Source organism: Pleurodeles waltl, chromosome 1_2, assembly GCF_031143425.1.
Source record: "Pleurodeles waltl isolate 20211129_DDA chromosome 1_2, aPleWal1.hap1.20221129, whole genome shotgun sequence".
NCBI classification, from domain to species: domain Eukaryota; kingdom Metazoa; phylum Chordata; class Amphibia; order Caudata; family Salamandridae; genus Pleurodeles; species Pleurodeles waltl.
Genome location: NC_090437.1, coordinates 1,183,445,603 through 1,183,463,307, shown reverse-complemented (window position 1 = coordinate 1,183,463,307; position 17,705 = coordinate 1,183,445,603). Strand labels below are relative to the sequence as shown.

Genomic DNA, 17,705 nt, shown 5'->3' with positions numbered 1-17,705 from the left:
ATACATTTACTGCTGTGGCTTAATGAGCGAAAAGCATCACTGCATGTAGAGTACTTATCTGGTTAATGATATTTGTTGTAAAAAAAAAGGGTAAAGCTCGCAAACATAAAAAGGAGAAAATAAGGTAAGAAGATGTATTGTCAGTCAACGCACAGAGCAGACACCTCCCAGCCGGCCATCCATCAGCTGTCACAGCTGGAACGTCCACTCTCCAAATCCTAGCTAGAATTCCACACTGTAAGATCTGCACGAGAATGAAGGCAGGAATCATGCAGCAGGTGCCTTAGTACAGTACAAGTACAACTCTATTCCAACACACAGTTGTTATATGAACTTATGGTGCAGTACCCTTATTTATAGGGCTGTCTGTGCAGTGAACAAAAACACAGCATACACATGCCCATTTACATCATTCTGTCATATTAAGGAATTCCTGAAGAAATAAAATGTAAGTAAAAATGTCAGCGTGGGTTCAGTCCCCCATAATGACCTTGGTATAGAACTCTGGGGAGCCCTGGATGGCAGACTCGGTGAGGACTGGCTGGAGGTAAGGGTGACGGAAACGGTTCCAGAGCATTCAGTAGTTATTTGTTTGGTCACCTCAGAAGGATCATGTAGAAATAATCAGCTGTTGGGGCCTCATGCAGCACTAGTGTTTTTTTTTTTTTTGTCCACGGCGCCCACACTACTTATAAAGATCATCCTTTGCAGAGTCAAACTTCAAGTATCTCTATTAACAGCAGATTGGCCTCTTTCTCAAAGGCAGAGGGAGCACTTCCAGCAGCTATACGACTCGAGTTCATTGAACATCTTCTAGGCATCAGGCAGCAGGGGTGATGATTCCACAAGGCAGTCAAGCATTCTCCAGTCTTTCTATAGTTCTCCTTGGTGGTGTCCTCACTCTTGTTTGTTCCGAACCTGAAGAGGAGGCCAGCTGCCGAGCATCATAGTTCTAGCACAAAGTTGTCTTCTCACTTACAATACTGTATGAGTCTTATCCTTAGTTATGCCAATCGCTGTCAGTTTATGACAATCCCTGGCACCCCGAGCAGACTTACTGCCCGGTATTTGTTAGCAATCTGACCAAATATTGTCTGTGCCCAAATTTTGGGGAGCTTCAACAGTCAGATCTCGCAGATGTGATATCAAGAGGCCCTCTCTGTTTAGATACTGACTTTTTGTTTACTTCAGACAAACTTGTCTAGCAACAGCATTTACCAAAATTCATCAGGAAGAGCTGGCAGTGGCCTGACATTAATAGGCGGTCACTTAAATGGAAAGGAAAGATATTCCCTCTCTATAGCTACTGAAACATGACTGTAGTGGTAAACCTGGGGAAAAAGGCAGGAGGGCACCAGTACTCTCTTCTAAGTTGAAAAGTACATTATATGTCACCCCTCCCGCTAGCTACCCTCCTACTAACTACCAGAGTTCAGCTGCAGTAAATACATCTGGAATATGTTCCTTGGTTGCAGGTCAAAAAAGGAGCATGAACATCATCAACCAAGTCCTTTATATTGTGTTGCTATCTACATAAACTAATACCTTTAGGAAAGTAGCCTCTTTCTAGCTTGGTTACAACCACTTTTGGCCTGTTTGTCAGTTTGTTTGTTTGTGATTACTGGGATCCTGCTAACCGGGACCCCAGTAGGTATGCTCTCTCCCTTAAATTTGGTTATTGGTTACTGTTAACACAGTATTTCACCCACAATTGGCATACTGCTGCCCCCTTATACGTCCCTAGTGTATGGTGCCTAGGTACCCAGGGCGCTGGGGCTCCAGGGGATCCCTATGGGCTGTAGCATATATTTTACCACCCATAGGGAGCCCATGTAAAAGCTTTTGCAGCACTCCATTGCAGCCTGCGTGAAAAGGTGCAAGCACCCTTTCACTGCCATTTACACTGCACCAGGTCACTTACAAGTCACCCCTATGGCAGGACCTTCAGCCCCAAGGGCGGGGTGCAAAGTACCTATGTGTGAGGACACCCCTGCACTAGCAGAGGTGCCTCAAGGACCACTTTCCCGGACTTTGTGAGTGCAGGGACACCATTTTACGTGTGTACTGGACATAGGTCACTCCATTCCTCCAACTACATAATGGTAACTCTGAACACAGGCACGTTTGGTATCAAACATGTTGGAATCATACCCCAAGGCTTTTGCAAGCATTAGTTGTATGATTCCTTGCACTCAGGGGGCTCCATATTGCCGTTTCAGCATTCTGAGGTTTTCCATGCAGCTCCATCTGCTGCCACCTCACAGAAATGTTTCTGACCTCTTATTGCTTGAAAAGCTCAATCCAGGGAAGACAGAATAGAGGATTTCCTCTAGGAAAAGCCTGTTACACCCTTACCCTTTGGAAATAGGTGTTAAAGGCTTGGGAGAGGTAGCCTCCCCAAGCTAGTGGAAATGCTTTGAAGGACGGTGTGGGAGCCTTTGTTTGTAGTGCTGCGTGGGCCTCTGTTTGCATCTTCCTTGTCCCCGTGCTGTGGGACTCCTGTGTGTGCTGACTGGGCTTTTGCGGGCTGTCTGAGTTGCTGAGAGTCCCCTCTGATTCCCCCTCCTGGGTAGAGTCCACCTGGTCCCGGGCAGTAGAATTTTCCGCTAATCGCCAGCTTTGCGTGTGCCAAGGCTTGTTGGTGGAGTCCAGAAACGCAAACCAGTCTGCCGTCCTCCATTCGGCGTGGTAGATCATCTGCACCAACCAGGAACCCAAATCCATTTTCTTGGGTTCAGTACTGACTGTTCTTCCTCACCAGTGGTTCTTCTTTTGCACCTTCATCTAGGTTAGCAGGGGCTCCTGCTCTCCTTGGATCTTCTGTGCTTCATGGACTTGGTCCCCTTTTTCCACAGGGCCATGGGTCCAGGAATCTATTGTTGATGTCTTGCAGTCTCCTCTGGTACTTGCATAATCCTTATTTTCATTTCTGTGTGTGTTCTGGGAAAGTTACTGTGTTTTACTTCTGCTTTCCTGGGCACTGGGGTGGGCTCTAGTACTTACCTTTTGGGTTTTCTAGTACTCCTAATGCCCCTCTACACACTACACTTGCCTAGGTGGGAAACCAACGTTCACATTCCACTTTCTTAGTATATGGTTTGTGTTCCTCCTCAACCCATTTCTAACTATTGTGATTTTCACTAATTGCACTGTTTTTATGCCTATTTACTCATATTAGTATATACAATTTGGGTATTACTTACCTCTTTAGGGAGTATAGTCTCTATGGTATTTTTGGTATTTGTGTCACCAAAATAAAGTATCTTTATTTTTGTAATATTGAGTATTTTTTTCATGTGTGTGAGTACTGTGTGACTACAGTGGTATTGCATGAGCTTTGCATGTCTCCTGGATAAGCCTTGGCTGTTCATCCACAGCTACCTCTAGAAAGCCTGGCTTCAAGACACTGCCTACATTTCACTAATAAGGGATAACTGGGCCTGGTTTAAGTACCATAGGTACCCAATACAAACCAGGCCAGCCTCCTACAATACCAAGATTAATTCCTATGTGCACACAGTAAAGCATCATACAGACTCCACTCTTACCCTATCTCATACATCCACAGTGAACAAGCACGCTACCTATGTCTCATAGAGATGGACCAAAGGAACTGGTCCAAGGAAGCTATCAGGCAGGGGTGGACAGGACTTTTATTCCACAGGGCATTTCCCCAGTGAGCTGGCCCTTGGAGACCAGCTTTGAAAGCCTGGGGACACTCCTGGTGCATCTGTCAATTTCCAAAGCTCCCTGAGGTTAACTGCAGCCGGCTGAGAAAGTCTTAAAGAGATAGAGAGGTGGAGATAGGGAGAAAGTGAAGAGAACGTGGTCGGAGATGGAGAAGGTAGAGAATAGAGGGCTGGAGAGAAAGAGCACAAGGAGACATAATGAATGTGGCTAGTTTGAGCATTTTTGAAGGGCTGCTTTTGCTTTCCCAGTCCAGCTCTACCAGCAGACCATTTTACAGTAGTAGCCTGTAGGCCTCTCTCTAAGAAGGTGACAGGCAAATAGTCTCCTGTCCACTAGAGTTTGTGCTGTAACTACTGCCAATCTCTCTAAGACTAGTGGAAGGACAGTTGCCTTTCTCCAAAGAAGGGATACTCTTCAGGTACTCCTCCTGACCTGACATCTGAGGCCTGCTCTGACATCTCAGATACTCCCAAGAGAGCACATGCAGTTGCCATTTTCATTGACTGATAAATTAAAATTCTTGCAGAGATATACCACACACACTTTCTAAGTACCATTCAGATGCATTTCTGTCTTCGTTCTTGAGTTCTGAGTAATGAAACGGGTCTGCTTAAAAGCTCTGTGGGCTTGACAATGCTTTTCAGGCAGACCAATGAAGGACAATCTAATATGACCTGCCAGGTTAAATCTAACTTCATTATCAACAAAAATGTATCTGGAAAATTTTCTTCTGGTTCTTTTAATCTCCAAGAGCATCAAATGTTCGCAAGCGAATCTATTGCTGAAACTCTTCCAAACCTTACCCAAAAAATGTTCAGTAAACTGGGAAGAAATACACTTGGCACCTTATAATGTAAGGAGAGGAAAGATTTCCTTATATGCCTTCTCAAAGTTCCTCCAACTACTCAGATAAAGTGCACAAACAGTCAAAAAGCACCAACCTTGTACTCTGGATCCAACTGCAGCGATAGTCTTCAATATCTCACTATCTCCACTAATGATCACATAAACACTAGTATGAAGGCGAGTAGCAAAAATGGGGAAAGGGGAATGGGATGATATACAAAACAAAGACACCATCACCACCATGATTTGTCATTTCTGCTCAGCACTAATATCTGCAGGTCTCAGTGAGTATCTGAAGGCAATAAGAGATAGCTTAATAACTTGCAGTGAATTTCCTGCATCTAACTGTAGGAGGGAAAAGTTATACATTAGCTGTATCCTGTGAAGCTCCTGGATACCCTTGCGGGCGATTAGCAGAGCTGTATAAATCAAGTGACTGATTAATTGTAAGCAACTTTCTGTGTTCCTATATAAAACTTTTCACTCCTGAAATGAACACATACAGCAGATTAGTTTTTAAATATATGTTCAGCAACATTTTTTCCTCTTCTAAAGATAAGTACATCAAGCTGTGCATGTAGGAAAGTACCATCTTGCCTGGCAAGTTACCCCCATTTTTCACTGTATATATGTTGTTTTAGTTGTATTTGTCACTGGGACCCTGCCAGCCAGGGCCCCAGTGCTCATAAGGGTGCCCTGTATGTGTTACCTGTGTTATGACTAACTGTCTCACTGAGGCTCTGCTATCCAGAACCTCAGTGGTTATGCTCTCTCATTTCTTTCCAAATTGTCACTAACAGGCTAGTGACCAATTTCACCAATTTACATTGGCATACTGGAACACCCTTATACTTCCCTAGTATATGGTACTGAGGAACCCAGGGTATTGGGGTTCCAGGAGATCCCTATGGGCTGCAGCATTTCTTTTGCCACCCATAGGGAGCTCTGACAATTCTTACACAGGCCTGCCACTGCAGCCTGAGTGAAATAACGTCCACGTTATTTCACAGCCATTTACCACTGCACTTAAGTAACTTATAAGTCACCTATATGTCTAACCTTTACCTGGTAAAGGTTAGGTGCAAAGTTACTTAGTGTGTGGGCACCCTGGCACTAGCCAAGGTGCCCCCACATGGTTCAGGGCAAATTCCCCGGACTTTGTGAGTGCGGGGACACCATTACACGCGTGCACTACACATAGGTCACTACCTATGTGTAGCTTCACAATGGTAACTCCGAATATGGCCATGTAACATGTCTAAGATCATGGAATTGCCCCCTCTATGCCATCCTGGCATTGTTGGCACAATCCCATGATCCCACGGGTCTCTAGCACAGACCCGGGTACTGCCAAACTGCCTTTTCAGGGGTTTCACTGCAGCTGCTGCTGCTGCCAACCCCTCAGACAGGTTTCTGCGCTCCTGGGGTCCAGCCAGGCTTGGCCCAGGAAGGCAGAACAAAGGACTTCCTCAGAGAGAGGGTGTTACACGCTCTCCCTTTGGAAAAAGGTGTTAAGGCAGGGGAAGAGTAGCCTCCCCCAGCCTCTGGAAATGCTTTCATGGGCACAGATGGTGCCCATTTCTGCATAAGCCAGTCTACACCGGTTCAGGGACCCCTCAGCCCTGCTCTAGCGCGAAACTGTACAAAGGAAAGGGGAGTGACCACTCCCCTGACCTGCACCTCCGCTGGGAGGTGCCTAGAGCTCCTCCAGTGTGCTCCAGACCTCTGCCATCTTGGAAACAGAGATGCTGCTGGCACACTGGACTGCTCTGAGTGGCCAGAGCCAGCAGGTGACATCAGAGACTCCTTCTGATAGGCTCCTTCAGGTGTTGCTAGCCTATCCTCTCTCCTAAGTAGCCAAACCCTCTTTTCTGGCTATTTAGGGTCTCTGCTTTGGGGAATTCCTTAGATAACGAATGCAAGAGCTCATCAGAGTTCCTCTGCATCTCTCTCTTCACCTTCTGCCAAGGAATTGACTGTTGACCGCGCTGGAAGCCTGCAAAACTGCAACAAAGTAGCAAAGACGACTACTGCGACACTGTAACGCTGATCCTGCCGCCTTCTCAACTGTTTTCCTGGTGGTGCATGCTGTGGGGGTAGTCTGCCTCCTCTCTGCACTAGAAGCTCCGAAGAAATCTCCAGTGGGTCGACCGAATCGTCCCCCTGCAACCACAGGCACCAAAGAACTGCATCACCAGTCCCCTGGGTCTCCTCTCAGCACGACCAGTGAGGTCCCTTGAATCCAGCAACTCTGTCCAAGTGACTCCCACAGTCCAGTGACTCTTCAGTCCAAGTTTGGTGGAGGTAAGTCCTTGCCTCCCCACGTCAGACTGCATTGCTGGGAACCGCGTCTTTTGCAGATACTCCGGCTCCTGTGCACTTTTCCAGGATTTCCTTTGTGCACAGCCAAGTCTGGGTCCACGGCACTCTAACCTGCATTGCACGACCTCCTGAGTTGTCCTCCGGCGGCGTGGGACTCTCTTGTGCAACTTCGGGTGAGCACCATTTCACTCCACTTTGTAGTGCCTGTTCTGGCACTTCTCTGGGTGCTGCTTGCTTCTGAGAGGACTTGTTGTCTTGCTGGGCGCCCCCTCTGTCCCCTCACGCAATTGGCGACATCCTGGTCCCTCCTGGGCCACAGCAGCATCCAAAAACCCTAACCGCAAGCTTTGCAGCTAGCAAGGCTTGTTTGCGGTCTTTCTTCAGGAAAACACTTCTGCACAACTCTTCACGACGTGTGACATCCATCCTCCAAAGGGGAAGTTTCTATCCCTTGTCGTTCCTGCAGAATCCTCAGCTTCTACTGCACAGTAGCAGCTTCTTTGCACCCACAGCAGGCATTTCCTGGGCATCTGCCCACTCTCGACTTGATCATGACTTTTGGACTTGGTCCCCTTGTTCCACAGGTACTCTAGTCTGGAAATCCATTGTTGTTGCATTGCTGGTGTTGGTCTTTCCTGCAGAATTCCCCTATCACGACTTCTGTGCTCTTTGGGGAACTTTAGTGCACTTTGCACTCACTTTTCAGGGTCTTGGGGTGGGCTATTTTTCTAACCCTCACTGTTTTCTTACAGTCCCAACGACCCTCTACAAGGTCACATAGGTTTGGGGTCCATTTGTGGTTCGCATTCCACTTTTGGAGTATATAGTTTGTGTTGCCCCTATCCCTATGTGTCCCCACTGCATCCTATTGCAACTATACATTGTTTGCACTGTTTTCTAATACTATACTGCATATTTTTGGTATTGTGTACATATATCTTGTGTATATTTGCTATCCTCATACTGAGGGTACTCACTGAGATACTTTGGCATATTGTCATAAAAATAAAGTACCTTTATTTTTAGTATATCTGTGTATTGTGTTTTCTTATGATATTGTGCAAGTGACACTAGTGGTACTGTAGGAGCTTCACTCGTCTCCTAGTTCAGCCTAAGCTGCTCTGCTAAGCTACCATTATCTATCAGCCTAAGCTGCTAGACACCCTATACACCAATAAGGGATACCTGGGCCTGGTGCAAGGTGTAAGTTCCCCTACAAGCCAGTCCAGCCTCCTACAGTGCAACTATGCACTCTCTGATGAAGATGACCTTAGACCCAACTTGCTTCCAGGGACTGAGGGGAGTTGTGTATGTCCTCAAACCATCTCCATGCCTTGCCCAAGGCAAGACAGGATGTCAGTGATAGTGAAGGTAGCCCTTTATTGATGCCTGTTTGTCATTATTGGTGTCCCTGTATCACTTTTCTCACTGTAGGTCACGCTATGTCAGTATACTAGTTTTAGTTTCCCACATTGGTATTGTTTGCTTTTAACTTCTTATGCCATCCTATGTCCACTTTGAAGTACTAACGGGATCATAGAGCCCTGAGAGTGAGGGTAGAGATGAATGAGAGACCCAGGGATATAAAAAAACATGCAAGGGAGGCGATGAGTTCTTTAAGAAGGAGAACTTTGAAAAAAGTTGTGAACCAATCTCCTTGTTTAGCAAGAAAGAAAGAGTGAGAGTCTTACTTTTAAAAAGAGTATTGACAAGTGTTAGGAATGGGATCTCTAGTTGGCAATGGTTTGCACCCTGTCCAAGCGGGGACCCTCACTCTAGTCAGAGTAAGGGAGCCACGCAGATAAGATAACTCTTGCTCACCCTCTTGGTAGCTTGGCTCGAGCAGTCAGGCTTATCTTACAGGCAATGTATAAAGTATATGCACTCACGCACACACATACATACAGTAACACAGTGAAAACACCACAAAAGTACTCTGCTCTAGTTTAGAAAAATAGCCAATATTTATCTGAGTTAAACAAGACCAAAACAACCAAATTCTAACATACACAGGCAAAGATGCAAATGTTTAAAGATTAAAGCACAGGAAAAGTGCTTAGAAACTCAATAGCTCCAACTGGTGCTATCACTGAGACTTTGCAGAGTCGTTCCAACATTCTGATGCCACTTGTGAGGGAGTTGCAACCTGGGCATGGAGTTGCACGGACCCAGGTACAGTGCATTGGAAAACAAGGAAACGAGGATGTTGCACGGAGTCAGGGAGTTGAGGTGTCCCTGGAGCTGGTGCAACATCCATTCCTTACTGCTACCAGGGAGGTGAGGGATCAGTTCCTTACTGCTAGGTAGGGGAGGTGAGGCGTTGTTTCGTTACAATTACAGGGGACGTGATACACTCTGGTGGCAAGGTGTCAGTTCCTTACGACCCAGTGGGGTCGATGAATCCAGCAGATCAAGATGGGAGGCGTTGACTTTGCGGTGTCACGATCACAGGTCCTGCAGCAGAGTTGGTTATCACGGATGTTGGTAACACAGTACTCAGAAACTCATGGTATGACGGGACTTCAAAGAAGCTGCAGCAGTGTCGGTCCTGCGGCGTCAGTCGCAGTTGTTGCACTCAGCAGGGATCACAGTTCCTGATACAGGCAGCAGTACAGAGTCGAACAGGCACACCGGTTTCGAAGTGGATCTGGAGTCGATGTGCTTGTTTCTTCTTAGTTACACCAGAACTCTCTCCCAAGTGCCCAGGAACTTAATATGGCACTACTTGGTGAGTAGTCTTTGATGACCCTGAGACTTCTAACGGGAGGCAAGCTCAGTCCAAGCCCTTGGAGAACCTTTGAAAGCAGGATAAAAAAGCAAAGTCCAGTCCTTTCACTCCCACGACAGAAGGAGCAAGCAGCAGGCCAGCACAACAAAGCAACAGGCAGAATCTAGGTCTTCTTCCTGGCAGAATGTCCTTAGTCCAAAAGGATTCTAAATTTGTGAGTCAGAAGCCCATTACTTATACCCATTTCCATCTTTGAAGTATGCAAACTTCAAATAAAAGTATTTGTAGTGAACAGTACCCTGTCTTTCCTGCCCTGGCCCCAGACACACTCCAGAGGGATGGAGACTGCTTTGTGAAAAAACAGGCACAGCCCTATTCAGGTGCAAGTGTCCGCTCCTCCCTCCACTCTAGCCCAGGAAGACCCATCAGGATATGCAGGGCACACCTCGGATCCCTTTGTGTGACTGTCTAGAGTGGATTCACAAACAGCCCAACTGTCATCCTGACCCAGATGTGTATTCCGCAGCCACGCCGAGGCACAGAATGGTTAAGCAAGAAAATGCTTACTTTCCAAAAGTGGCATTTTCAAACTTACAATTTAAAAACCAACCTCACCAAAAGATGTGTTTTAAAATTTTGATTACAGAGACCCCAAACTCCTAATCTCTATCTGCTCCCAATGGGAAATTACACTAAACAGATATTTCAAGGCAATCCCCATATTACCCTATGGAAGTGATAGTGAAAACTGAATTGAGCAGTATTTCACTTTCAGGATATGTAAACCACACCAGTACATGCCCTACCTTTAAAATACACTGCACCCTACCCACAAGGCTGCCTTGGACCTACCTTAGGGGTGATTTACATTTAGTAAAAAAGGAATGTTTGGACCTTGCAAGTGGGTGCACTTGCTAGGTCGATCTGGAAGTTCACAACTGCACACACACACACACACAGACACTGCAGTGACAGGCCTCAGACATGTTTACAGGGCTACTCTTGTGGGTGGTACAATCAGTGCTACAGGCCCAGTAGTAGGATTTGATTTACAGGCCCTGGGAACACATAGTGCACTATACTAGGGACTTATTAGCAAATCACATATGCCAATCATGGATAAACCAATCACCAATAACATTTAGACAGAGCTCACTTGCACTTTAGCACTGGTCAGCAGTGGTAAAATGCCCAGAGTCCTAAGGCCAGCAAAAAATGCAGCACATAGTCAAAAACAAGAGGTAGGGGGCAAAATGTGCGGGGAGAACCCTGCAAAAGGAGCCATTGCCAACAAGTAAAACCTACATTTCACTAATACTGTATATACATCATCACAAGCATTTTGATTGGTTGTGAAAACAATTTCTTGGCTGCTGCCAGTTGCATTTATGGGTGCCCAGCGTACTATGGGGTGCCCGGCCCTGCCATGCCCATACATAGATATGATCTGAAGGGGTTCTTAAGTACTTTCTGTTGATATTCCTCTTGCGTGCCTACGAGGGAGGATTTTCTTCAGCTGCCACCACAAGCCATTATCTCCTTTTAAGTATTTTATGAGTAGGAGATTGGTTCTGATTTTCTAGCACTCTAGTAAATTTAAACCCCCTAAATCCTTAGGCTCTGCATTCTTCTTGATAATGCTACTGTTATTGGAGCCTAGATTAATGTGTCTCATCTATTCTATTCATATTTTGGCTACTTTCACAGTCATTGAACTATATTACTCATTAACAGACGTCCTAACAATTCTGTCACTGATTTAACATTTAACTATCCACTTATGCCAAGGGAGACATCCTGGGCCTCACTAGGATCACTGTACAAAACCCAACTGACACCCACCCTAGTCAATCATAAATTGTCTTATTTGACCTTCTCCACAACTCACACAGACCAACTGAAGCCACTGGATGTAATGAGCAGATTCTTTAGAAACTAGTCAGAGGACAGCCGAAGCCCCACCCTGACCGTATTGATATGCATATCTGATTCCACTTCACCTTATTTGGAAGGGCAACAGTATTGGCAGGGGCTATATGGCTTGAACCAAAGGCGTTTGGGTCCTCTGGTACATCTGCAAACTGGGCCAAGTACACCCCTAACACAGTTAGCGGCCCCAAGCAGTCAGCAGCTTCTCAGTGTTGTAGTGTGGAAGCAGAGGCGCAGACTCAGAACCCAACAGCCAATCAATAGACACAGTAAGTCAGTGTCCAGCACAGGGACTTCTTTAGTAAAATAAAATACTTTACTGTCACAGCAAACACAATACTTTACAGTTCAACAGTGGTTCAGCTGCAGGATTCTATTGCCTCTCCTCTACTGAAATCTTCATACTGCTTAGTGTACTCTATCCAGTTCTAGGTGTCCCCGAATATCTATGGTGAGTTTTCATATATATAGTCAAATGTTAATCACAGATGTGAATTCATTAAGCAGCAACCAAATTGGGTAATTTGTGGGACAGTGCCAAAGTGTTGATATTGGCAAAAGTTAAATTCCTAATGGCAGGTTTGTCTTTGTGCATCCAAATAACAGTCTCTTTCTTTTGATTTCAGCTCTCATGTTCCCTGCTCAGCGGATATGTGGCTGAATGAGGTGCTGGCTGGTGCACTTATCAGGGACTCACCCGCAGCATCATTTTCCGTGTTGAGGGACCTGAGGTGGCCACTGGGATTAGTGCAGCAGGCCTGGTTTGCCAGTGCTCGCTTTGGCAGTGGAGGTATCCTGGCTGTAGAGCAATCTATTTGTAATGGTGGCGATGAGGACTCCCTCAGGATATTGTACATGTTGGACAGCAGCAGCACAAATCCTTTGGGCATGCCACACAAGTGCAAGAGAGCACACTCTTTTTCTGATTAGTCATTCCTTCACACATTTAACCAGATTAAATGTGAAGGGAGCATACGTGACCTCACACAGCTCGGGTGGACACCAGCTTCACTCCTGATGGCACTCAGCTTCTCCTAGGTACTCCACATTTGAGGAACATGGCTGGGCTCCTCTAGTCTCACCTCCTGCATGGCAAGGCTCTCTCCTTCCAACTCTGTGCAAGCAGGCTTCTAAGCATTAGGGAGACCCACACCTTATCCAGCCGGTTGTGCAGACATCTGGGGATATCTCCTCATCTCAGGAGAAAGGCTGTCCTGCAAGAGCTAGCCCTGATCTCACAGCAGCTCTTCAAATATTCTGTGTAGCACTCACAGCCTTGGGCAAGAAGATCTTGGCACTGGAAAGAAGTGGGGGTGGTTTGGTTCTCATTTTTTGTACTCATTTTCCATACAATATAACTAGTTTGACTGTTTAATGTCCTGGAGCTGATTTGGGCTGGTCCCTTTGAAAGTGTGTATTCTGTGGCTGCAGTGCAGACACAACTTTTGTGAACGGTTATGGCTCTCAAAGCAATATTTGATCAAAATTGTGGATAATCTAAAAGACATGAGCTCAATGAAGTGGGAAGGCTCTGCACCTGGCTGTCATTAGCTTTTCAGGAGTAGCATTCAGGAAAAGATAAAAGGGCAGTCCTTTCAGCAGTCTTCAGAAATTCTGTGGGTAACCCTGACTGCATCCTCTCTCACTTCCATATCTGGGCTCCACACTAAATAACCAGGACCTCAGGCAATACTCATCCTCTGTCTGGGAGAGCTGTATTCACTGTTCATCTTGTGTCTTTCTAAACCAGGAGTAATGCAAAATGGATACCACTTTTCCCAACAACCATACTCTCACAACAGATGAAGTCTTGCTACTGTATATGTGCCACACACACACTATGCAGTCACACTCAACACACACTTGGAATATCAGTACAAGGGTCTAGGTACCACATCTTTACACAGGGCTGGTCAATTGCACATCCCACTGATACATGAAAATAGTTTGCTCAGGACTATTAATTTACAGAAATGTGTATGCTACCACCACTTTCTGTCAATAGCCCATGACATGAAAATTAGTCTCATATCAGAAAAGACATCATGACTGGTGCACCCTTGCAGGTTGACAGCCCTAGGCCTCCAACCACATGCTAGATTAACGTGATAGTTGGGCCAACAAAAAGTCCTGATACCAGTTTCACATACCGTCGGGTCACTTAAAACAGAGAGACACATCCATTTACCACGCAGTAGATATTCTGGTCCCAAAAGGTACCAGCACAAATGTTGAGACATTAGAAAAAAGGCCAAGGCCAATGTCCCAATTACACTATGTTCCACAAAACCACTGTGGTACGTTCAGAAGCCTAATGACAACAAGTGTATCATCCGATGATAATAGAAGTAGTAAATGAGGAAGCAAATATAAGAGAACTTGGCAACAGTGGAAACTCTCCACACCAGTTACAGTTGCATCATATGAGATGCGAAAACTACCTACTAAAATACCATTAATAGTGAAGCTGCAATGGAAGAAATGTGCTCATTATGGCGATCAAGCACTATGCAAACTCCTTACCTGTCCAAACACTCCGGCACTCGAAAGAGAACTGCACAACAATCTAGCAATTCTTCAAGGGCAAGACTTACAAAATATAACAATACATTATTAATCCAACATAACTGTACAACACCAGATCAATGCCCACCTGCATCTCGCCTAAGTGGAGTATTTTCACCACACTCTTTATTGATTATTTGTCTGTGCTCCTCCGATCATGGAAAGTCTTGTCTTATGCAGATGATATCATCCCATCTTCTTTTCCGAAAGGGTTGATAAGAGATATCTTGACAACTCTACTGATCAACTTATCACTAAAGCGACCATCTTCCCAGACAGCCTTAAGACTGTCTCAACCTGCCTGGTGAAAACGCCCAACTTTAACTTACATGAATTGACCAACTACCACTCTATCACTTATCTACTATTCCGGGAAATATCACAGAGAAGGCTATTGCCTGCATTCTTTATGGGAAGATAAAAGTGAACACGTACCTGGATAAGTGTCAATTTGGAATCAGATCAACATGCATTAGAGAAAAAAAACACCATCCAAATGGTGAATAACGCTCTTCTGATCTCTTATAGTGGTCACCTGTGTCTTCTTGTCCTACTGGACCTCTCAGCATCCATCAAGTGTCAACAATAATACTCCCCTAATCAATGCCCTCATATCACAAATAAACTTCGATGGACTTTTCCTACAGTATACAATTTCCTTACCTGAAGAACAGATCCTAGTTGGCTCAAGCACATTAATTCAGATCTGAAATCCTCCAGACCACGTTAGCGTTTCCCAAAGTTCCATCATATCGCTAGTAATTGTTTATGGAGTCCTCCTAGCGAGCAAGAACATCAATGTTCACCAACATGCAGAAGATACCTAGCTGCATTGCCTAGAATGTGTAGCACAGGTGTCTGATTTGAGACATTAACCTAACATGTTACTGGCTCTCACCCAGCTTACACATCTTTTGGTGACACCAATGGAGTTTGTGGCTGGCAACCAAAATCATCTGCCTTTCCTGTGACAATTCTACCATCAAATTAATTGCGCCCGACCTCTCTTTGCACACCAATGAGCCTAACATGTGACTGGCTCTTCACCAGCGCCCACTTGCTTTTCTTCCCCACCCCACTTGCGTAATATGGGATTAACTATGATCTATTATGCATAACTCAATTCACTGTTGTAATTACTAAATATTTGTATGTAAATTTGATGTATCATTTAGGAGCGGTAGTGAATTTCTCCTTTTTCTAGGTTAATTGTGTAATTATGCCTATACGTATATCTCTTCATATATTTCCTTATGTTTTGTTACATATGCTGAAATCACTATTCTGTAATTTTTATTTTTACAAGTTCTGCATGTAGGATACTTAGAAATGTCCAGCTGCTCATCTTCTGGTTTATGCTATTTCAAATATATCGACATTTCCTTTGGTATTCTCTCCTTTTGGGATTTTGGGGGTTATTCTAACTTTGGAGGAGTGTTAATCCGTCCCAAAAGTGACGGTAAAGTGACGGATATACCACCAGCCGTATTACGAGTTCCATAGGATATAATGGACTCGTAATACGGCTGGTGGTAAATCCGTCACTTTTCCGTCACTTTTGGGACGGATTAACACCTCCTCCAAAGTTAGAATAACCCCCTTTGTCTGGTATGTCCAGGTTCTGTAATTGAGAGTGTTACGAATGAGGCAGAGGTGCAAGTTCCAACTGAAGATAACAAACACACACAGAGTGAGGGGAGGAGGAAGGCTTGCAACTTCTAATTTGTGTACGTTCTTTATTGCACGTTGGATGTAACTGTTTCAGACGGCTAAATGGTATTGATGAGAAACAATGTACGCATCTTGACCAGTTGAGACGATAATGACACGCACACACATGAAACTAAAAAGTGTTTTAAAGTGCTAATGGGAGCACCGGATTTGCTCTCTTGTGAACTCCGATATCTCTATTAAGAAAGCTAGTCTCCTAATTGAGAGGAGTGAGGTCACTCACTGCCAGGGATAATGACATGGCCTCCACTTAACATAGCTGTCACTGTCACATTAAAAATTCAAACAACTATTAACCATTCCCGTTGACCTGTATATGATGAGTTAATTCAAATAAGGTTCATTCGAAAAGGGGTATTTCTAGCTCATTCAAGTTTGCTTGGTCAAATAACACATCAATATAACCAGAAAGGGACTAATGAGTTCGACATGTACTCTGGCTTTTTCATTTTTCCGACCATTGGAACATGGCTGCTGGACACGAGCGTGGTGAGAATTCAACAATGTGCATTTGTGGCAGCCATGTCTATGGGGCATGATCACTTGGCAGCTCTGTTTTAAGTTGCGATATTCCACGCACCTATTGTGGGCAGTCACACAGCAGTGGTGCAGCCTGCGCCATACACCCGTCTTGAAATGGAGGGGAGGCATGGGAACATGTTTATTATGATTTAAAAACGGGCCTACTTGATAGTACAGAAACAATTTGAAACAATTGTAACTCTGATGAGAATGGAAGTGGTAACGTGCCATGGGATCTGCAATTCCGAGGAGGAAAAAAAACATTTTGCATTGGCAGCATATTATTAGATGTTCATTCAGCATGCTGCTGAGTGGCCATTCTGCCCCGCACTTGTGGCTGTGTGTTGGGATATTCCACGAACTAGTTGCAGTACCAGGCATGGATGGCAACTGCAGGTCTGGCTTGGTGTCTGCACTCACAGATGCCCAAAGGAATGTTCTGCTAACTATTCAGAGACCAGGCATGGGTGGCAGTGGCGGGGCTGCAAAACGCAGCAGTGATCAAGAGATGTTAAGCTGGGATTGTTCTAATCCTTATCTAGTGAAAGCCATGATTTCCAGAAAGGGAACATGGTCAAGCTGTATAAGCGGTCCTCTCCAAGATTGTGGGTTGTCCCTACAATATCAACTGAGGCTCCCAATCCAAGATGGGACAGAGGTCCTTCCTGTAATGTCAGTTCCTGGTAATACCATAAACACGCAGGCAACTCCAATGTGGTGAATGCATCATAACACATTGTTCCCATATTGTTCAATATGTTTTCTTCCCTTGCTCCCATTTTTGTTTCTGATTTTAGTTTTTAGCCATTTTGATTTCCTTCTGGATGATTACTCCTGGAGTCTGCTTGCCTCTTTTTTTCCTTTCTGATGTCAGGAAGAGTTTGGTGCCTTGCTGATTCCTTCAATACTTACCTCCATACTTCATTAAGAGCTACAAGATGGTCAAGGAAGGTTTTTACCTTTGTGGGTTTTTCCTTCAACCGGGACCCTTTTAAAGATATACTAGCACCTTTGACATATCCTGTTCTGTGCAGGGTGACACTGTAGCTATGCAGAATAGCTGTTTTTGCCTCAGCTAATCATGACTGTGAGTAAACAGACTTTCAGTGTCCAGTCCTAATCACCTACTCATCGCAGAGTTGGAAAAAATACTCTCAAACATACTGTATAGTCTTCTCCTGACCACGGCCATTGGGGTTTCCTTTCAATCCACTAGCAACCCATCTTGTACATTTGCCCTTTATGAAGACTTCCATTGACGATGCTATTGTCCACTCCAAGCTCATATTCCCACAGCTTGTTGAAACGTCGATTAACAAATTGTAATAACAGGTCATTAAAATCAGCGTAGTATTCTGAAAATGCCTCTGTT

The 17,705-nt window shown here is 44.9% G+C and overlaps 2 long non-coding RNA genes across 4 annotated transcripts in view; one reads left to right on the top strand and one right to left on the bottom strand.

Moving 5' to 3' along the window:
* Positions 1-17,705, top strand: part of LOC138296074 (uncharacterized) — a 106,709-nt gene that overhangs the window by 5,127 nt on the left and 83,877 nt on the right. The gene's annotated exons all lie outside the window — the stretch shown is intronic.
* LOC138296077 (uncharacterized) overlaps positions 1-17,705 on the bottom strand; it is a 131,427-nt gene that overhangs the window by 81,171 nt on the left and 32,551 nt on the right. The window lies entirely within an intron of this gene.